The sequence below is a fragment of the Pan paniscus genome, chromosome 1 (genome assembly GCF_029289425.2).
Source record: "Pan paniscus chromosome 1, NHGRI_mPanPan1-v2.0_pri, whole genome shotgun sequence".
Taxonomy (NCBI): domain Eukaryota; kingdom Metazoa; phylum Chordata; class Mammalia; order Primates; family Hominidae; genus Pan; species Pan paniscus.
The window spans coordinates 153023558-153047766 of NC_073249.2; positions in this window are offsets into that span (position 1 = coordinate 153023558).

Here is a 24209-nt window from a genome sequence, read left to right on the forward strand (position 1 = left end):
GCAGCTGGCTTCCCCAGGGTGTGCACATTGTGATGTTGGGTAATAAAAGATACCATGACTTTGTATCACCTAATCTTGGATGTGACTTTTTATCTTCCCTATCATACTCTGTTGGTCATCCATGTAAACTCTAGTGCAATGCCAGAGGAGCATACACACAGGAGTTAATACAGGGAGGCAGGGACATTAGGTTCCCTCATAGGAGCTAAATACCACATTTTCCAGCACTGTCTCTGAGCTTCCTGCCACCTTCCTTTTCTCTAACTTACTTCAGTCTAGCCAAGTGGTTGTATTATAATTTTATTTCAGTCAATGCCCAACTTATACCACTATGGCTACAGGAGTAAATGTTTTGAGACATCACATGTCTGAGAATATCCAAACTAACTCAATGTGCCTGGGTATAGAATTCTAAGATGAAATTTTTACCCCCAGAATTTTAAAGGCATTGCTCAATTTTTGTGTATCTTTTTTGTAGTTGCTTTTGGAAAGCCAGATGCCATTCCTATATCTGATTCTTTTAATTTTTTTCTGTAAGATTTTAAGATCTCTTTATCTTGAGTATTTTGAAATTTTTTTCAATGATGTACCTCACAGAGTTCCATATACAATATGCAACACAATTAACTCTGTGTTTTCTCTTTTTTCTTAATTTTAGAGATAGTATCTTGCTCTGTTGCTCAGGCTGGAGTGCAGTGGCATGTTCATAGCTCACTCTAACCTCGAATTTGGGGGCTCAAGTGATTCTCCTGCCCCAGCCTCCACAGTAGCTGGTACTATAGGGATATACCATCATGCTGGGCTTAAATTTGAATTTTAGATAAATAACAAATATATTTTTACTTGAAGTATGTTCTAAATATTGCATGGAACATATATATGAAAAGATTGTTTGTTGTTTATTTGAAATTCAAATTTTACTGAGTATCCTGTATTTTATTTGCTAAATCTGCCAATCCTAGTGCCTCAGAGTGCTTTTTTCTTTCTTTCTTTCTTTCTTTCTTTCTTTCTTTCTTTCTTTCTTTCTTTCTTTCTTTCTTTCTTTCCTTCCTTTCTTCCTTCCTTTCTTCTTTCCTTCCTCCCTCTCTCCCTCCCGCTCTCACTCTGCCTCTGTCTCTCTTATCTAGAAAGTCTTTTTCTTAGTCAGTTTGGGCTGCTATAATGGAAGACCATAGATTGTGTGGGTTGAGCCACAGAAATTTATTTCTTAGAGTTCTGGAGGCTTGGAAGTCCAAGATCAAGGTGCAGGCAGATCCAGTGCCCGGTTGGGCATCTTCCCACTTTGCTGAAGACTGTCTTGTCCTGTATCCGCAGGTGGTGGTGGGCGGGGTGATGAGCAAGCACTAGCTCTCAGATCTCTCTTATAAGGGCTCCACCTCATGATCTAATTCCCTCCCCAAAGCTCCACCTGCTAGTACCATTACATTGGTAATTAGGATTTCAATGTATGAATTTTTGGATGGGGGGACCAGGTCACAAACACTCAGTCCATAACAATCTTGTCATTCAGTGTGGGGAGATTAAATAAAGATATTTCCAAAATATCTTTACCCTTTCATTTTTAGTTCAGTGTCACACCCACACACTCTCCTCTGGGGAGAGGAAGGGCTGTCTTCTGGCTGTAAGAAGTGGAGGTGAACCTGGTTGTTCAGTCTCCTTATTTAGACTTCCAATCAATGTTCCTGCATCAGGCATATCCAAAACACCATCTTCTGTAATACTTCATGCTTCTAATTTATGCACATTTCTATGGTTTTTGTGCTGTGAACCTGTTTATTTCTTTTTGTCATTCCTATGCAGGCTTTTGGGTTTTAGCTTTTTTAAAAAAAATTTTGCTAAGTATGTTAACACTCTGTATCCTTTCCCTTTTCCAAAAATTTCTGAACTTTCTTACTGCTTGTGCTAGTTTGAGGTCATCTGAGCAGAAGACACCAAGATAGATTTAGACATATCAGAAACATATTATTTCTTATAGGAAATGCCTGTGAGGAAAAATTAGGAGGGACCTGAAGGAAGCTGGGAGGGCTGTTAGACCATTATGCTGGTCTGATACTTTTGAAGGAGAGAGGAAAAGCAAGGAAGAAAGAAGCATTAAGTGGAAGAGTCTTACACAGCAATGCATTTTTTTAAGAGTTCAGCAAACTTGATGGGATGGATCTAGCCAAAGTCAACCCTCAGGGGAGCACCACATCTCCCAGGACCTGACGTTAGCATTCCTATAGAGATCATTCTTTGACCAGGAGCAGCTTAGCTGCTTATGGGAAATGTGGCCTCTGGATGAATGCAATGATGGATTTCAGAATGAAGCAGCTGAGCTGTTCATCATTTATGCTTCCCACAGTAGGAGATCAGAGAGGTACATTTTCATGGCCACTATACTGCTACTTTCCCATTCTATCTATCCTTATGAGGTATGTATGTATAATGTCATTTCAATGGAACTTCAGTAAAGGGTGTAAACAGATGCAAGTGTTCTATCAATGGTGTTTAGACAGGAATCCTGTGTTAATTGCTTTGTCACCCAGGCTGGAGTGTTGTGGAGCAATTATGGTTCACTGCCCCCTTGAACTCCTGTGCTCAAGTGATTCTTCTACCTCAGCCTCCCTAGTAGCTGGGACTACAGGCACACACCACCATGCCCAGCTAAATTTTAAAACATTTTTTATGTAGAGATGGGGTCTGATTGTGTTGCTCAGACTGGTCTTAAGGATAGAAAAATCTGCCCCCTCTTAATTGAGATATGTCAACATTGAATTGTATGAAGAGCATATTGGATGGGCTATCACTATGTATCTATCTATCTTTGTATGGTAATCCTTGAAAAATAAATTCTCATATATATCCTCAAATGAAAACTGGAAGAGATATAATTTGTACTTGCTGGAGAGTGCAATGTAAATTTCTTAATCTACTCTCCACTTTTAGTTACATTTTATACATCACCCTAAAAGTATTGCTGCTTTAAAATAGAAAAGACATCAAGGAAAAATAATAGTCTGTTAAGACTTGACTACTCAGAGGCAGTTTCTCTTGATTTAAGGTAGCTTTGTCTTGTCTTACAAGATGCCATCTCCATAGTATATAGTGTGATGGTAAGATCATAGGTTTTAGAGCCATAAACAATGAGTTTTAGGGCTCAAATCATTACACTGACTAGCTTTTAAGCTTGGGCAAGTTATTTAATTCTGTTCTCTTCTTTGTGGAAAGGATAATAATAGCTAACTTATAAACAGATTGTATGGGTTAAATAAAATAAGACATGTTGAATACATAATACAGAATTAGTCATTGTATTTCCCTCCTTCATTCGGAAACAGGTCTTTGGAAGAACATTCCTTTTTTAATCCGTCCATGAAATAAGCAAGTCTCTTCAAACTAAAATTCTTTTGTCATATAGATTGCAAGTAGGTTATGCTTAAAAATCTAATTTGAAAGACATAAATATATATTGGCTTGCATTGCATTTATATAACTTGAGATATAAAAATTTGAGAACAGCCCAGAAATAATACCCAGAACACTGGATTGTGGAACATTCACTCATTCATTAAAATATCTTCATTAAGTCCCCATTATATGCCTGGCATCAGGCTAGGATCTGGGCACAAAATATTGAACAAAGTAGATAAGCCCTAATAAACAAACACACAACAAAATAACATTTACAGAATATTTTGTTGTATTAAATGTTATTTTTCCTGCCCTCCTTTTCAACATTTTTAGGAAATTTTCCATAGACACCACTTCTTCTTTTCATTGCTTTATTACTTCACATATTCATGCCACATAATGATCTTCTAGGCCTTGTTTTTTCCTTAGTTTATTTTAGAACTCTGGAGGGATTCAGAGAATGGCTGCCTCACTGGAAGCCACAGAAAGTTTGTGCAATACATAACAGCTGTCTGTTTAGCCTTTATTACATTTCAAACATACTGGGCTCTAAAGGATGTCTGGAATAAATTTGAAGCAGAGAGACATTGTTTCCATCAAAACTCAAATACTGTTCTTCTTACTTAACTTTTCAGCTAGTCTCCTGCTTTTCTGAATCAAAAAACAAAGTATACAAGAGTTCTACAGTAATGCCAGGTGAAGATGTAGATAGCAGTTCCACTTCTGGTGTGCCAAGGTGTGACTGAGGTCTGATTTCTACTACATTTCTTAAATCTAGGTGCTTGGAGTAGTGAGAGACAGTGTTGATATCAGAGATTTCTTGGGCTTTAATTGTATATTACTAGGTCAAAATACTAAAATTAGACACAGTGTTCACATTTTACATGCCTCCTCTGTATATATTTTTTGCACTCCATCTCAAAGTCCACTTTTATCAATAATCTATAATAATCAAATGAGCCTATGGTGGTCTTTTTTAAAAGTATATGTTTCTAAAGGGACTACAGAGATAAATTGCTAGAAATCCTACCACTTAAAAGAACATCTTTTTCTGTTATGGTCACAGTACATGTACTCTATGATTTAGGTGTTTTGTGGAAGAGGGGATATATGTTTAGTTTATATTTTAGGATATGACAGTTTTCAGTGTACTTTATACTGGCTTTTAAGTGCTGATAAATTTGATTTTATTTAGTCTTTCATTACTTCTTATTTGTTCTTTACTTTGGTAAAATTTATTTTTATTGAGATAACAAAAGAAGAGATAGGTAGTACTCATATTCATGAGCTAATATTAATTAAGTCAATAACTACGTATCAAGAAGATTTGCTTTCCTCATCCATATATTTCCCATTTCTAGGTGTATTTTATCAAACACAATAGAATTGAAAATTAAGGGGTCACTTCAACTAAAATAAAACAGAGATTTGGTTGCAGCAGTTTTTTCAAGTGGAGAAACATTAATAACATTTACTAATTTTTATCTTTTTGAGTGATTCTTAATTATCTGATAATTTCCACTATTGAATTCTGGTTCAAATGTCCATGGCAACATTTTTGATGGCAGGCTTGTGTTGTAGAAAATGAAGAAGGAGGAGGAGAAAGAGGAGTAGGACAAGAAGGAGGAAACAAAAAACAAAGACAAAACTCATGGATTTTGAGCTCTATAGATCTGTGTCATTTGCCGAGTTATCTATTTATTAGCTATGTGATGCTGGGTAGGTTACTTAACCTCTCTTTTGATTTTTTTTTTAATTTGTAAAACAAAGGTTGTTATGAGTAAAATGTAAAATAATATGCCTGGCATAGAGTAAGTGCTCAAATAAGCTTCGTCATTCTTCCTTGCATCACATCACTTTGGTAATTACACACTGATGAAGTTCAACACATATTAAAAGGCCAAAATATGGTACATTGAACTAATTGGTTTTGGTACAACTAGTTTTCGTTAAGTTTACCGATAGATTTGATGTACACATCAAAAATTCAGCATATTTATTTTAAAACATTTATTGAGAATTATGGCATTTAAAACACCACAGGGAGGAGAGGTTAAAGAAATGGATAAAAAACAAAGAAATAAGGTCAACTAGAAAGTGACCACAGGGGAACAAATAAGCATAATGTAAATCAGGATCAATTTAGTGCTATTAGAAAGATGCACAATGTTATGGGGGCTCCATGAAAGGAGAGAATATGTTAAATCAGGTGGGAATAAATTTCAAGTTGCATTTGATTCAGGTATTAATGATTTAAATTGGTGGAAATGGCAGCATCCAAGGCAGTGAAGACAGCATGAACAATATCCAGCAGCTAATAACTATGGAAAAGGCTTATGCAGTGGTGGATAGTTTTATGTGAGATTTTTGAAACATCAGCTTGCAAACCAGTGTTCCATTCTTTTTGCTTATGTTAAATTTCAGCATTTGAAATTAAACTGTAATCTATAGGGAGATAGTGAGGATTTGTGAGCAAGGGAGAATGAATACCTCTTGAAGGCAAAAAATACTGCAATTGTTTCATCTTTGAGTCTGTTATTGAATGACTTTTCAGAATTGGCATTAATTTACTTAAGACTGTAAGCTACTTCAAAACAGGGGCTATTTTGGTCCATTGTTCTTCTCTGTATTAACAAAATATCTAATGGGCTTTAAGTACCTCATATGTTCCAGGCAATGTTCTAAGGCTTTATAGATGTAAACCTCATCACAACCCTGTGAGATGGGGACTTCTACTTTTTCCATTGTAAAGACGAGAAGAAAACAGAAGCAGAGAGTGGCTCAGGATCTTTCTGTACATCATATAATTGGTAAATTTTGAGGCTTTAAGCCTGTGTGGTTCAGCTTGCTTTTAATGTCCCAAATTTGGTGTTTCAATGAATTCCATTTACAGTATCATAAAAAAGCTTAGAAATGAACTTAACAAAGGGAGTGAAAAACTTGTACAATGAAAACATAAATACATTGCAGAAATAAATTTTAAAACACAAAAATAAATGGAACTACCTCTCATGTTCATTAATTGGAAGGCAATATTGTTAGGATATCAGTATTACCCAAAGCAATCTATAGCTTCAATGCAATCCCATTAAAACCCCAATAATATTTTTTGCAGAAATAGAAAACCCCACTCCAAAATTCATACAGACTCTCAGGAGATCCTAAATAGCCACAATAGCCTTGAAAAAGAATAAAGTTGGAGGACTCACACTTTCTGATTTCAAACTAACTACAATGCTAAATTAGTCAAATAGTGTGGTATTGACATAATGACAGATGTATAGAACAATGGAATAGAATAGATAGCACAGAAATAAACCTTCACATACATGAAAATGATTTTTGACAGGGGTACCAAGACCACTCATTGGTAAAGAACAGTCTTATCAGCAAATGGTACTGGGAAAACTAGATATCTGTATGAAAAATAAGGAAGTTAGATTATTAAGACCATATATAAAAATTAACCTAATGGATCAAAGGCCTAAATGTAAGACTTAAAGCTATAAAACTCTTAGAAGAAGACATAGAACAAGAGCTTCAGAACACTGGATTTGGCATTAATTTCTTACATATGATACAAAGCATAAGCAACCAAGTAAAAAAACAGAAAAATTTGACTTAATGGAAATTAAAAAAAAATATGCAGCAAGAGACACTATTAACACAGTTAATAGGGAACTCACAAAATGGGAGAAAAGATTTGCAAGTTATATTTTTGATGAAGGATTAATATTCAGAATATATTACGAATTTCTAAAACTCAATGACAGGAAAACAACAAACAACTAAATTAAGAAATGGGCAAGGAACTTGAATAGACATTTCTCCGAAGAAAATACATGAATAGCGAATAAGCACCTGAAAGGATGCTCAACATCACTAATCAATTGGGAAATGCAAACCAAAACTACAATGAGATACCACGTGACATTTCAGGATGGCCATTAAAAACAAAACAAAAAATGCTATCCAGCATTACTGCCTGAGCTCCGCCTCCTGTCAGGTCAGTGGAGGCATTAGATTCTCATAAGAGCACGAGCCTTATTATGAACTGCGCATGTGAGGGATCTAGGTTGCACCCCGCTTATGAGAATCTAACTAACGCCTGATGATCAGAAGTGGAGCAGTTTCATCCTGGAACCATCTCCCCGAATCCTCAATCCATGGAAAAATTGTCTTCCATGAAACTGATCCTTAGTGCCAAAAGTGCTGGGGACCACTGCACTAAAGGATGTTTGCCTAATAATGGAAACTCCTGACCAGCCATTTCTCAGAATGTATCTCTGTTGTTAAGCAAGGCATGACACACGTTCACATACACACACACACACATGCACATATACAATGGAATATTACACAGCCTCAAAAGGAAAGGAAATTCTGACATATGCTATAACATGGATTAAGCTCAAGGAAATTAACCAGAAATGAAAAGACAAACACTGTATGATTCCACTTATATGAAGCAATTAGAGTAATTAAAATCATAGAAACAGAAACAGTGGTTGCCAGGGGCTGGGAGGAGGGAGGCATGGGGAATTATTGTTTAATGAGGAGAATTTCAGTTTTACAAGATGAAAAGAGTTATGGAGATGAATGGTGGTGTTGGTTGCGAATTATGAATGTACCTAATACCACTGAACCGTACACTGAAAAAGGGGTAAGATGGTAAGTTTTATGTTATATGTATTCTACAACAATTTTAAAAAGATTTTAAAAACAGGCAGTGAACCCAAAAGACAAAGTATAAGCAATCCAGAATGTTTTTTAAAATTATTGGTGTATATTAATAAAATGAATATAAGTTTGTTGTTATTGAGTTTGTTGTTTGTGTTTGATGTTGAGGGAAGAGGAAGAAGGAGTAGGGTGAGCAAAGTACTTGCTTAATTCATCATGTGATTCTTAATTCCTCCTTGCATTCAGTGCCAACTATTGTGATGCTTGAAAATTGACTAAAACCAGTGCTGAAACGTAACATGTGAATACATAAGTAGAACACAGTGTGATTGCTTAGGATTCAGTAGGTTTTGACAGATTTGATAAATTAATGAATAATAAGATGTTATAATAATATGGGAAAAAGAAGAAACCCCTCACTAACATTATTTTAATGCTGTAACTGTAGACGTAGACATTCCACAAAAGAGATTCAGAATGATGTTGTATATTACTTAAAGGTCTATAAAGAGTTCTTGTTTTCCAGACCAGAAGTTTATGAAAATGATTCACACAAGGATTAAGCAGCAGCTCGAGTAATTGGATCCACTGAAGGAATAGAACTGTTTAGTGGTTAAGAACTTAAATCATACTTGGTAATTAGATAATGTGTGTTTCATTCCAGGGATGTGAATTGTGAGACTGCCCCATGTAAAGGGCATAATGATTTATCAAAACCAGAAGAGGAACCTATTTATCTCTTACTCTGGTAAGAAAAGTAGGCTTAGCCGAGCATGATGATGTGTCTGTAGTCCCAGCTACTTGGGAGGCTAAGGCAGGAGAATCCTTGAGCCCAGAAGTTGGAAGCTGCATGAGCTAAGACCCTACCGTTGCACTCCAGCCTAGGTGGCAGAATTAGACCCTATCTCGAAAAAAAGTTTAAAAAGCAAAGAAAAATAGCCTTGGATGTCTACAACAACCAATGCATCTAACCTAAATCTCTGTTGACATGCAGCCTCAGCTAGTTGAGAAGCAAACCCCAAAATTGTTCGGGTAAAAAACCCCAAATTGCATTGGATGATAAACCTGAATTATCAGGTTTTGAATTGCTGAAAAACACATAATTATGTCTTTTGTGAATGACTATGTTTAATCTTGGGAATATTTAAAATTAAATTTTAAATGATGAGATAAATCAAATCCATAGTATTCGTAGTTTTATGTTATATTTGGAAATAATCTGTGCATATTTAGTATTTTGAGTATTTGTAGCATTAAAGGGGATTTGGCATTTTAGGAGTACAATTTGGCAATTTAAAGTTTTTAGCAGATTAGACTTGTAATTTTAATTTAAAATTTGTCACTAATTGTGATTTTTTATACCAAGATTTTCTTAAATTTGTGAAAAATTATTAGTATTTTAAAGAGACATTAAAATTATTAGTTAAATTTTTAACTTACAAGAACCACATAAGAACTTATTAGACAATGTACCTGAAAAATAAGATCGAAATACTAAATTTGTGTGTAGATTAAAATGTTTAAAAATTTTTAATAAATAAAACTTCTCTTAAAAGTAATTATTGAAATGCTGGATTTATCAACAGAATAACATGATATATTTAAATTAGAAGTATAGCTAAAAATTAGGTTTTTAAATTTTTCCATTAATAAAATATTAATAATATAGATATTGAATAGCATTTATTTTGTATGAAAGCTACCTTCAAAGACACCAAAAATCTCATATTGATACTATTTTTGACTCAATTAAATTACACAAGGAGGTATGGGGTAAAAGAATAATTGTTGACACATAATTTTAGTTATTTCAACGGTTTATTACTTATTTAAATGTGTTATTTATGTAATCAAAATAAGTATATATCTTTTTTTTTTTTTTTTTTTTTAAGGCAGGGTCTCACTCTGTCACCCAGGCTGGAATGCAGTGGGCTGATCTTGGCTCACTGCAACCTCTGCCTCCGGGGCTCAAGCAATCCTCCTACCTCAGTCTCCTGAGTAGTTGGGACTACAAGCACCCAACATCACACGTGACATTTTTTTTTTTTTGTATTTTTCATACAGACAGGTTTTCACCATGTTGCCCAGCTGATCTTGAACTCCTGAGTTCAAGCGATCCACCAGCCTCAGCTTCCCAAAGTGTTGGGATTAGAGGAAATACATATCTTCTTCTTCTTTTTTTTTTTTTTTTTTTTTGAGATGGAGACTCCCTCTGTCACCCAGGCTGGAGTGCAGTGGCATGATGTCAGCTCACTGCAACCTCCACCTCCTGGGTTCAAGCAATTCTTCTGCCTCAGCCTCCTGAGTATCTGGGACTACAGGTGCCCACCACCATGCCCGGTGAATTTTTGTATTTTTAGTAGAGATGGGGTTTCACCATGTTGGCCAGGCTGGTCTTGAACTCCTGATCTCAGGTGATCTGCCCGCCTCGGCCTCCCAAAGTGTTGGGATTACAGGCATGAGCCACCGTGCCTAGCTGGAAATATATATCTTTTTAATGAAGAGCTTTTCTCAACTGCTTCTAAGAAGTAATAAGCCCAATTTCACATAGATTTTCATATATTTTTTTGATTTCTCAATGTGTTTTCATTCCATTCACAGAAACTCTTTTCGATGTTTAATTAGATACATTAATTGAGTTTAGACTTAGAAACTATACTTCTGAGTAAACAGTTTTTGAATAGTAGTTTCTGAATTCTATTGAGGTTTTATTTTTCTTGAAATTTTTATGTGCCTTTCTTTTTCTCCAAATACCCTTCAATTAATATTATGAATACATATTCAGCTAAGAGAATTTGAAGGTAAGACAAAAGGTAATTCAACAAATACAAAACATTGTGTTATGAAGGGACATCTGTGGAAGCTCTTGGAGGTAATGCCCCAGACCTCTAGCTCATAACTAGTAATGAAGATATGTTTGAAAACAAAAGTGTTCCATCCATAAATTGATCTGTAATTCAACCATTGATTTTTAGACATTTTGTTAAATTATACAGTGCAATTTTCAAACAGACTGTGATGGTTAATATTGAGATGGTTAATATTGAGATTAACATTTGAGTCAATGGGCTGGGGAAGGCAGATCCACCCTTAATCTGGTGGGCACAATCTAAACAGCTACCAGCGAATATAAAGCAGGCGGAAAAACGTGAAAAGGAGAGATGGGCCTAGCCTCCAAGCCTGCAGCTTTCTCCTGTGCTGCATGCTTCCTGCCCTGGAAAATCTGACTCGGACTGGCTCTCCTTGCTCCTCAGCTTGCAAACAGCCTATTGTGGGACCTAGTGATTGTGTAAGTTAATACTAAATAAACTCCCCTTTATTGTTGTTTGTTGATTGTTGAAAAAGCCCACCTTAGGGATACTGTTCTGAGCACACTGAAAATGTCAAATTCCCAGTTCAGAAGGCACCTCCTCATTGATCGTAGTTATCCCTGTGGTTTTGACTATTAACGTGCTGGAAGATAATCTTGCTATGGCATATATTTCCTTGAGAGAATAACAAGTTTGGTTTTTCAAAGCATAATATACTTATTGAGATATAATTTATATGGCCTACAATTCACTCATTTTAAGATTACAATTCAATGTTTTTTAGTATATTCACATATTGTATAACAGTCACCACAATCAAATTTAGGACTTTTTGAATCACCCAAAAAAGAAATCCAGCATCTGTTAGCAATCGCTCACCATTTTTTCCCAGTTCCCTGCCTCTATCAATATTACGAAGCAAGCAATAATCTACTTCCTGTCTGGAGACATTTGCATATTCTGGATATTTCATGTAAATGCAATCATACAAAATGTGCACCTTTATGACTGACCTTTCAATTAGCATAATGTTTTTAGGTTCATCCATATTATAGAATGTATCAGGACTTCATTCCTTTGTTTATTTGTTTGTGGTTTTTTTCTTGCTGACTTGAACAGTTTGAAAATTGATTTTTAAAGATTAAGATATCATTACACACACAAAAATGCACAGATCTTAAGTGGAGAGTTTAGTGAGTTTTGACAAAGTATATGCCCATGTAACCAACACATAAGTTGAAACACAGAGCATGTTATCACCTTAAAATACCCCCAAATGACCCTTTTCATTCTTTACCTCTCCCCATAAAAAGTAAATATTATTCTAATTTAAATTGCATAGATTAGTTTTGGCCACTGTTGGACTTTATAAAAATAAAATCATACAGTGCATACTCTTTTGTTCTGGATTCTTTTCCTAACCATAGTGCTTTTGAAATTCATTTATGTGGTAGGATGTATCAGAAGTTTCTTCCTCTTTATTGCTGAGTAGTATTCCATTGTACAGATAATATCACAATTTGTTTATTCTTGTATTGTTGGGCACTTGGTTTGTTTCTGTTTTTCTCCCAGATTTATGAAGGAATCATGGACAAATAAAAATTGTACATATTTATGAAGTACAGTGTGATGTTTTAACATATGTATATATTGTGAAATATATCAAACGAATTAGCATATCCATCATATATACTTTTTGTGGTGAGAATATTTAAGATTTAATCTCTTTTTTGAGTATATAATACATTATTATTGTTAACTATAGTGATGATGCTGTGCAGTACGTCTTCAGAATCTATTCATTCTAACTGAGACTTTGTGCACTTTAACCAGCATCTCCCCAAGCCTTCTCTGCTACACTCTCCACCCATCTCAGCCCCAGGCAAACACCATTCTATTCTTTATGAATTTAACTTTCTTATATTCCACATATAAGTGAGAACATATGGCATTTGCCTTATCTCACTTAGCATAATGTCTTTCAGGTTTTCCATGTTGTCCCAAGACAAGATTTCCTCCTTATTTTTAAGGCTGAATAGAATTCAGTTTTGTGCCTGTCTGTCTATCTATCCATCCATCATCTATCTATCTATCATCTATCTATCTATCTATCTATCTATCTATCTATCTATCTTTTATCTATAGCACATTTTCTTTATTCAATTTTTTTGTTGATAGACATGTAAGTTGATTTCGTATTTTGGATATTGTGAATAATGCAACAATGGATATGAAAGTACATATATCACTTTGACATATGTAGTGATTAAGTTTTTTTGAATATCTACCCAAAAGAGAGATTACTGGATCATATGGTAGTTCTGTTTTTAATTTTTTGAGGAATCTTCATGCTATTGTTCATAATGGCTGCACTAATTTACATCCCCATTAACTTTATACAAGGGTTCCCTTTTTTTCCACATCCTTGTCAATGTCTGTTTTCATTTGCCTTTTTGATAGTAGCCGTTCTAACAGGTGTGAGATGATATTTCGTTATGGCTTTTATTGGCATTTCTCTGATGGCAAGTGATATTGAGTACTTTTTCTTATACCTGTTTGCCATTTGTGTCTTCCTTTGATAAATGTCAATTTCAGGTATTTTGCCCAATTTTTAATCAGAATATTTGTTTTCTTGTTATTGAATTGAAATCCTTATATATTTTGAATATTAACTTCTTATTGTATGTATGGTTTGCATTCCATAATTTTTGGAATTTTGTGTCTTCATTTTCATGCTTCTCAAAGTATTTTATAATTTATCTTGTGATACCTTCTCTGACTCATTGGTTTTAGGAGTGTCTTAATTTTGACATATTCATGAATTTTCATTTTTTAATTATTGATTTCTAATTTCATTTAATTATAGTCAGAAATCACACTCTGTATGGTTTCAATTCTACCTTTTTTCATTATTCTTGAGTGGAGTATTCCATATGTGTTGGTTAGATCTAGTTGGTTTATAAAATTTTTTAAATTTTAAATTTCATTTTATTTTCCACATAGTTGATCTAATTTTTATTACAATTAGGTATGGTAATTTCTAGTTTTTATTATGAGTTGTCTCTTTGCCTTTCAATTTTGTAAGTTTTTCTTCATGTGCTTTAGGGTTCTGTTAAGTGGATATATTTTTATAATTATTATAACTTCCTGATGAATTATTGCATCATTGTTAATATGTCATCCGTTATCTCTAGTAACTTTCTTTAGTCTATTTTATATTATATTAGTTAGTTCAGCCACACCAGTTTTCTTATGGTTGCTCTTTGGATGACATATATTTTCATCCCTCCACTTTTAACCTATTTCTATGTTTGAATCTAAAGTATGTCCCCTGTGGACCATATGTAGGTGGATTTAAAAAAAAAATCAAATTTGACAATCTCTGTCATTTGATTAACTTTAAAAATCTATTTACATTTAATACTATTATTGATATAGCTGGATTTATATCTGCTATTTTACTTTTGTTTTCAATATGTTTCATGTCTTTTTTATTCTTCTTTAGTGCTTTCTTTAGTATCAACTGAATATTTTCTAGTGTGTAAAATTTTGATTTCATTGAAATGTTTGCTAATATTTCTTTAATGTTACAGTATAATGTTACCAGTTCTATACGAGTTTATCTTCTAGTGGATGCTTTAGGACTTACTATATACTGCTTTCTTATGAGTGTCTACTTCTGGTTTATACTAATTCCAGTGATACACAGAAACTCATTCCTATATTGCCCTATTCTCTTTCCCATTTTTGAACTATTACTGCTGTATATTTTACATATATACATGTTAACAACCCAACAGTCTATTGATATAATTATTACTACATATAATTTAATTTTTAAAGAAACTAGGAGAAAAAAAGAGTAAGTATATATTTCTAGAGATCCTTATTTTAATCTTTTTATTTATTGCTTCTGGTTCTCTTTATTTGTTCCTGTGCATTCAAGTTATTATCTCACAGCATTCTCCTACCACTTTGCTCTCTCTTATCTCCTTTTCTTTATTGTTATCCAGTATATTCTATATTTCTATATGCTTTAATCCCAAGAAGCAGTTATATGTAAATATATTCTTTATAAAATTACTTTTAAAGCAACTTATGAAGGAAATGAAGAAATATGCACATATGTTGTATTTAATAACTTCATAATTATTTTTACCTATGTCTGTGTTTGCATGTGTATTCTAATTCCTGTCTGTGCCACTTGCTTTTGGCCTTAAACTTTCTTTAGTATTTATTGTAAGGCAAATTTGTTATAGATGAATTATCTTAGTTTTCCTTTATTTGGGAAAGCCCTTACGTTGTCTTCATCTTGAAACATTCTTTAGCTGAATACAAGATTCTTGATTAACTTTTTAAAAATCCCTTTGAACATGCCATCCCACTGCCATCTGGCGGCCGGTGTTTCTGATGAGAAATTAGCTGTTAGCTCTATTAAAGTTCCCTTGTACATTACAAGTACTTTTCTCTTGCTGCTTTCAAGATTTTTGTCTTGTCTTTGGCTTTCTATGTTTTTAATATGATGTGTCGTGTGTGAATCTTTTTGTATTTACCTTTTTGGTTACTCTCTTTGCTGATGTGATTTGCTTATTTAATCAGAGACTTGGCTGAACTATTTTACTGAAGTTCATTTTTCCCACAGTGAAGCCTCTGATGTCACTTCTTAGAGAAGAAAGCCTTGCACATGCCAACAGTCACATTGGAATGATGGTTCTTTAGCAGGACTCTCTTTGTCTCTTTCCCTGATCACTGTTAAGCTAGCTGCCTCTCTTAATGTCATACTCAGCATTAGGCTTTCCTAATTGCTATCTGATTGTGTTGTTGTTTTCAGCAATGTCATGGGACATACATTTTTTTACACTCTGATCCAATTGAATTCAAGTTCCTTTGCAGGTCTAGTTTTTAAAGCCAGTATCTGAGGTTGGTTATGACTCAAGAAGACTCTTCTCAGCTGTCTGTTTTCCTGCTTCTCTCTGGTAAACTAGCTGCCCTATGTTTTAGGAGGAGCTAACAGCCTTTTCATAATTGCTTAACAATAGAATCTACATTGTTTTCCCAAATACTCTTAGCCTTAAAAATTTCCACACCCTGTTCCAAATAAAGTCAGTTCCTTTGGGGAGAACTTCAGAGTTCTCTCTTATTATGGCCTGCCTCTTTCTCCAGGCTAAATGTCTGAATCAGTACTCCAGAACTGAGGATGGTGATAGTGTCCTACTTTTCCCAGAGTGACAACACTGCTTTATCAGCAGCACCCTGGAAAAATGTGGTAGCATCAGGTTTTCTTGGCTTGCCTTTCCTGGCATTGAACATCTGCCCTACTAGCAGCTAAGGTAAGAGTAATTGAGGCCCCCGTATTCTCTGTGTGCCACACATGGAGTACAGACTTTACCCTCTGAGAACTGATTGGATGGAGAAGGGAAATGCTCAAATTCTTGTTGGCATTTGCCTGGAATTGAACATCAGTAACACAAGGCTGGGGATTGTGAAAAATACTGACAGCCTGAACATACCATGAAGTTACTTTAGCCTTTCACTGTGAGCTTGGGCAAAAGGGAGCACCATCTTCTTAGCCACAACTTCCTGGAGCAGAGTGTCCATCACATTGGAACAGGAGAAGGAGGAAACTGGTAATGGCTCAAGTACAATAGACTCTCACCGTTCTGACAGAACGTTAGCATATTTTCTTCAACACATTTCTTAATTGTTATATGCCTTTGGTAAAATTTTCAGAGACCTTAAATGGTTATTTTTAAAATATACGATCTTCACTGATTATGGTTGTTTTACTGGATAACAGGTCCATTGAGTGCCTCATACAACCATTATGAAAGTGAACAATAACAGTGATTTTAAATTTCCCTGAAGAATTAATGCTAAACCAGAGCCACAAAAAATAGAAAGACCAGAAATTTCTTTCTTTAGTACGTATGCTTCTATAATTTTAGCAAGTGCCCAAATGCCTATCTATTTTGGCTCCATCTGTGACCCTTCCAGGGTGGTCTGTCTCTCGTCAATACTGGATGACAAATTTGCTACATTACCAGACACAAAGATCATTTAATCAACTAAATTGTCTAACAGAGTATAATACTGATAGATCTCAGGACATATCCAAATTTTCTTTTTGAATGGAAGTATTCATTAATTTTATAACCTAATCAGAGTGTTGGTGGTTGAATAGAAATTCTTCAGGGAAGTTTGGGGGTTAAGTGTGGGGGAGATGAAGAGAAGCAAGTCATCGTAACTGCTACCTGGGAGGCATAAGAATCACTTGAACCTAGGAGGTGGAGGTTGCAGTGAACTGAGATCGCACCTCTGCATTTCAGTGGATAGAGGGAGACTCTGTCTCAAAAAAAAAAAAGAAAGAAAGAAAGAAAGAAAGCAGAAGCAGTAACAGTGTGTCTAAGAGAACATGTGAACTTGAATTAAAAGAAACTTTATGTGGCTGGGGTAAAAGATAGGAGTTAAAATCTGGCAAGATATTTAATTTTGTACTTACAAAGGGCTATAGCAAAAGGTCCTTAATGTCAGGCTCAGCAGTTTTGATTAAACAGGAAAGTGGCATTGTGCCTCAGTTACTAGAAGAGTTAGATTGGAATACATTTTTAAAACCTTTCTTTTGTGAGCCACTCTTTAGTTTTATTTGAATTGAACTTTCTCAATTCTTCAAGAAACATTCTTAGAACTTGGATAAAGTAGAATATCGTGTTCCTCAGAGTGATAAAGAGTTTATAAAGTAAAGCTAGTGGGCATAAATGGATTGCAAGGCATCTTTTATTTCCCTGGAATCATAAAAACAGAGAAAATTATTACCAAACCATGGAGAACTCTGCATATAAATCACAGATGAAACTGAATAACTGGAACCTAGCAGAGAAATGACATTGTCAAAACAGCTATAGCTCTATTATGCTGTCCACTTTAGCCAGGTCACACACTCAATTGGATTAGTAACAGTGCTAGGTTAGCTGAGTTAAAATTGGATAGAACCAAAACAGATTCATAAGGCTTTGGGTCTTTGGTTATGACAGAAAAGCACCCTGGGGAAATCATAATATCCACAGTTTATATTCCATTGGGCTGTTTACTATCAGACCAAATGGGTTTCAGAAAATTGCTTATTCATGTTTAATTTGGTGAATTGTTCCCTTAGCCTTTAACTCTTGCATTTATATAATTATAATTACAACATAGTTATTACTAATTAAGAAAATGGAAGATGTTTCCCCCTGCGCCCAGGCCAAACACCACAGGATTGTGACTCAGTAGAGTCCTTATTTATTTATTTATTTATTTATTTATTTATTTATGACAGAGTCTCTCTTGTTGCCCAGCTGGAGTGCAGTGGCACCATCTGGGCTCACCACAACTTCCTCCTCCCGGGTTCAACCAGTTTTCCTGCCTCAGCCTCCCGTGTTGCTGGGATTATAGGCATGCGCCACCACACCCGGCTAATTTTGTGTTTTTAGTAGAGACGGGGTTTCTCCCTGTTGGTCAGGCTGGTCTCGAATTCCCGACCTCAGGTGATCCGCCTGCCTTAGTCGCCCAAAGTGCTGGGATTACAGGCGTTAGCCACCGCGTCCAGCCGTTTTTGTTTTTGTTTTTTTTTAATTGAGACGGAGTCTCACTGTCGACCAGGCTGGAGTGCAAAGGTGCAATCTCTGTTCACTGCAAGCTCCGCCTTCCAGGTTCGAGCGATTCTCCCACCTCAGCCTCCCAGTAGCTGGGATTACAGGCACGTGCCACCAAGCCCGGCTATTTTTTTTAAAAAAATTATTGTTATTACTTATTTTTAGTAAAGACGGGGTTTCACCATGTTGACCAGGCTGATCTGGAACTCCTGACCTCCATTATCCGCCTGTCTCGGCTCCCCAAAGTGCTGGGATTACAGGCTTGAGCCACCCGGTCCGGCCGCATCAGAGTCCTTCTTAGGGTGTCTCCTTTAAACAATGAAGTCTGGCACAGATTTTGCCACATAATAAGACTCAACAACGCGTGTTTTAAATTACACTGAAAGTAGATGACTTTTAGTGCTGGGTGCTGTGGCTCACGTCTGTAATCCCAGCACTTTGGGAGGCCGAGTCAGTCACATTGCCTGAGTTCAGGAGTTCGATACCTGGCCAACATGGTGAAACCTCCGCCTCTACTAAAAATACAAAAATTAGCTAGGTGCGGTGGCAGGCGCCTGTAATTCCAGCTACTTGGGAGGCTGAGGCGGGAAAATTGCTTGAACCTGGAAGGCGGAGGTTGCAATGAGCCAAGATCGGGCCACTGCACTCCAGCCTGGGGGACAGAGTGAGACTCCGTCTCAAAACAAACAAACAAAAAAAGACTTTTGTGCCTATTCTGTAGCTAACATGTTTTATGAAGAACGCAACTCCAAAGAATACAGAATTTCCCATTTCCTTCTCTCTTCTTCTCCTTAGGGTCAGTAGTTCACCCCCTCTTCTAAGGGTAGTGTCCTTAATCCCACATTGCTCCTGGGTGAATTTATGCTTCTTAAAAATTGGAAAGCTGAACTGATTACTTATGAAATAATTGGGAAATAAATACAGGAAACTCTGGAATTTCTTTTCACAGAGAAGTATATCTGAGGATTAGTCTGGCTATACTTAGATTAGAGAATATTAGATAAAATGGCGCTTCTATTTGGGAAGAAAGCAATTCCTATCTTAGGAAGATTTTAAACTTTTAAAAATGTGTCTTTTATTACAAATAGTTTTGAAGCATTTGTAAAGTATGGAAAGGTACAAATAACAAAATTAAATTACTTATATTCTCATTATTCAATCCTAAATTCTGTGAAGTTGAAGTAGTTCTTAACACTCTTTCCTCTATATAATTTTAGAACGATTAGATCATATAGTTTTTTCTTTTAACATTATTATTTGTACCTTTTCCTATTATTAAATAATCTTTAAAATAATTTTATTTGTTCTCAGTCTGTTAGACATTTAGATTGTTTCTACTTTTCTACTTGAATAGTAGCATGGTAATGATGTTTATGTATCCATATTTGTTTGCCCTTTTATTATTATTTCCTATAACATTGTTAGAAAGTAATTAATAACAAGATCTGAAGTAAACTAAGGATGCTAAATAATCAGCACTCAAATGACTGTATATTATTAGTTGATCATGACCTTTGTATTTTCTACTGAGTCTGGTCAAGACTTCAAAATACTTCATTTTTCATATATATAGTATATATTATATATATTTATATATTTCATATATGTATATATAATATATATAGATTTTATTATAAATATATATGTGTTTAAGATATTCCTTCAGTTTGAAACTTTTCATCTAAAAATTTATCCCTGTATTTAACGAATTCAATTTCTACTTTTGAATTCTTGACTTCTAAAATTACTATATAGGTAGCTTAATTTATTAGTATGATTTTTGTACTCTCTTTTTTTTTTACTCAATCTCCTTAACTTAACTCCTCCAGATTTTCTTCACTCTCTGAATGTCTTGCTCCACTTCCAGACTAGCCTTTTTTTTTTTTTTTTTTGGATCCTTTCTTGCTGGTGAACTTTAGTAGAGGAAGAAAAATACATTTTGTTTTCTACTCTTTTAGATTATCAGCTGATACTGTGTAATGAAAGAAAGATTAACAAAAGGAAATAATACAAATGTATTTAATATGTTTAACATGTCATGGGAGCCTTCCTAAGGAAATAAAGATCACAGGATATAGTTAATCGAGCATTTTTATATGAAGACTGAAGAATAGCAAGTTATAGAAAAATATGATAGGAGAAGAGGGTGTGAGCTAGGGGTAGGAAGCTAAGGGAAATCTTAGCAAAGCCTGTTGGTTCAGAGTTTTATTGGCTTCCCTCTGTCTTTGGAGATAGAGATGCTCTTTTCCTCTGGATGAGAAGAGCACCTCTCACATGAGGGTCTGATGAACTAATTTAGGAGAATTTCAGAGAATCCCTCCTATACCTGCCATTTCTCAAATTTCTTTAAAAATATTCAATATGTCATGGAGCCATATTTTGGGGTTGCATGTCCTCAATCCTGTCATTTTCAATATACCTCCTTGCTGATAAAATTAAATATCAACTCTTAATTCCAGCAATTGAGGCTTTTTTCCCCACAGCACACTCCACCCCATCTAGTCTGATGTCCTTAAAATTGTATCACTCATATGAAACTCCAATAAAACCAGGCTACTTGCTCATCATGGCCCTTCCTTGCATAATATCCATGGCCTTCCCATGACTACCTACCAAATCCTTCTTATTCAGGTTCCATCCTCTACCTAATGACACTTTACATTCACTATCCATATATTATTTTTGCTCATTTAAAATCACATAACAATTTTATCTTAATAATGGCAACTATTATATTATTACATTGTATTATAGGTGGTTACATATTTTCCTTGAACTTCTTCTGTCAGACAGAGGACACCTTGAAGAAAGGGTGTCCTTAAATCCTTAGAACCCCTTCACTCTGATTCAGTGGCTTGCATAGGACTCAAACACATTAACTGAATAAACTCACTCAATAGAGTTCAGTGATTTTTACAACTATAAAATAGCATTTTTATGACCCTTCTCCAATGACAGATTTTTGAAGCTAATGTAACCAAGTTTTGAGCTCTTTGAATTTTTAGTGATTAAAGAGGAAACATCCCTAATGATAGGGAAAGTAGGTTTTAAAATTATAATTTTATAGGAAAATTGAACAAAGAAATAAATGCAAGTCAATTACAGTGAAATGATTTCGGCAACGATGGCTTAGCTTTCTTTCTCTACCACAAAATAAAAAACACTTCCTATTCAAGAAAATATTTAATTATCTTTGACTAGCTGGAGAAAGAGAAAAGTCCAACCAGTAAGAAATCCAATGACATATCAGAAGTTTGGATTTCATATCAGTATGGATATTGTATGTTTATTTTGTACAGTTTGCATTGAAGTCACTGCTTTGATTTCAGTGTTTAATTTCCTGGGCTTAATTTGTTAGTGTCTCAACTTCATCAATATTGGCATGTAGTGCTTTAATAATGTATATTTAGTAGCATCTCTTAAAGGAAATCAGTGATTAGTTACAGTACTTTTTAATTTTACTTCACATGTAACATTCATGTTTGATGGTACTGCACGTACTTATTACCAGCATTTTCATGGAGATCAGCACTATAACTAAAACATAACTTTTAATGATAGTGTTATCAGTCTAAATTGGAGAATGCTAGCATAACTAGGCTTACTAGAGTATAATAGGAAGTAGTGACATTTCTGTAGTAATCAAATGTGCAATGCCAGGAAATTAAGAAAATATGTGTTTCTGCAGAAAAATGGAAGAAGACCCCTTGAATTTACCATATATTATAAAAAGCTTGAAAGCAGAGTTCCCTTATGGAAGACCTTTGTCTGCACATCAAAATGCAGCTGTTGTCATTTGCAATGTTTTATGGTCTTCAAACTATACTGCGAAGATCAGTGCATTCTTTTAATGCCATCGTTATTAGCTCACGTAATCTTAGAATCTTCCATTAAAAGTTCTCCAGTAGCCTTAGCTGTTCAATTAGTCGGTGCCATACTCTAATGTTCACATGTTGTATTTATGTAGGATAATTAGATCAGCTTTCTGAGGTTATTTTTAGTCTTTTTAAAGAGTTGAGAATGCAATAGATTTGCTTCATGCTGTTATTTATGGGGAAAATGACTTGTATTGATGATAGTTTACTCTGCTGGTATTTGGAGAAAATTGGCAAAGTTTTGACTTTTTTTTTTTTTTCATCAATGGCTTCTGTTTCTGGCACTTGCTTTTAAAAAGTGCCATGCCTGCTGCTGTACATAATAAATTCATCACACCACGATCCAGCGCCAAGTCAACTTGGGAAAAAATAGCCTGGGCTCTGTGTCTGGGCTATGCGTTCTGGAAATGATGGACTTATGAATCTTAAACCTAAAGTCTCATTATAGGACTGGTGAGAGCCATATGGCCTAAAAAGCCTGAGGAAAATGAATAGAGAAGTACATCTGGCTCTTTTGGCACACACCACCACATTCTGGTTTGAGTCACTGTGGAAATGTGAATAGGTCTTCGGGAGTGAGAGAGTGATCTGGTATTTCAAGCTAGGTTAATAAGCTGTCATTTCAGTTTGGTATGATGTTTGCTATCAGCAAGAAGGATTGTTTCTGTTTTGTTCAACCATCACACGGTTAGAGCTTATTAGGTATCACAGCGGCATATAGGTGCTGTGGAATGTGATTCCCTGCCCCGTTGAAGCCTGCAGGGTAGTGGGAAAACAGTTATATAAATGAATAAGTACAATATCATGTGATAAATGCTATCTATGAGATAAATAGACCATGCAAGCTGGAAGAAATGAGTATTTGAAAACCGTACCCTCACCTACCTAGGTTGAACGCATCAGCTGTTTCTGTGCTGGGGTAAGAATGGGGGCTCTGTACTGCTGACCAGAGCCTCTCAAACTCATCCATGGCACCCAGGGTCTCTTACTAGGAAATATGTTTCAAAATGTGGTTATACTTACTCCAGAAATTTCCCTACTTTTCCAAAACAAAAAGTACCTTGTTAAAAAGGTTATAGTTTTGTGACAAGCATATACTTCATTTTTACCTTGACATTTAAGTGGTTAAACAATTCATCTTGAAGATGAATCACTAGGATTAATGCATGGAAAGAATTCTGTCTGATATGTAAGGGACATTATATATTATATCACATTTTTTGTGTGCTCTTTAATTTGTCTGTCAAACTTATTTAAACTTCAAATGACATCTGCTCAGGTGTCAACATTTTTTGTTGTTTTTTAAGTTTTCCTTAACCCTTGCTTTAAATAAGAGATATACATGTCTAACTCTATTTCTTCTATCTTGACATGTATCACATTATATCCAGGCTTTACAATTTATTTGCTGTGTGATTATGGACAAGTGATTTAACTTCTCTTTCCTCAGTTTCCTTATTTATAAAACAGACATAATGACCTTTAATTTGAACTTTCTCTGAGGGTTAATTGGACTTTGTGTGTAAAGAGTCAGGCACAGTATCTGGCACACAGAGATTTATGATCACTGTATTTGGCTTCTCTATGAGAGTATGCACTTCTTAATGCCAGGGACGGCTCCTTGCATATGGTCATATCTCTATAAATCTTGGCTTTACCTAATTATGTCCCAGTCCTTCTAGATTATAATACCTTTTAGGTAAAAATGGTTGTAAAATGTTTTATTGTTTAACCTGTCAGAGGAAGCATCTCATTTTAAGTCATGGAAATCCCTTAACTTGGAAGATCCTTCAGGCATGATAATCAAGTAGGGTTGTATAATC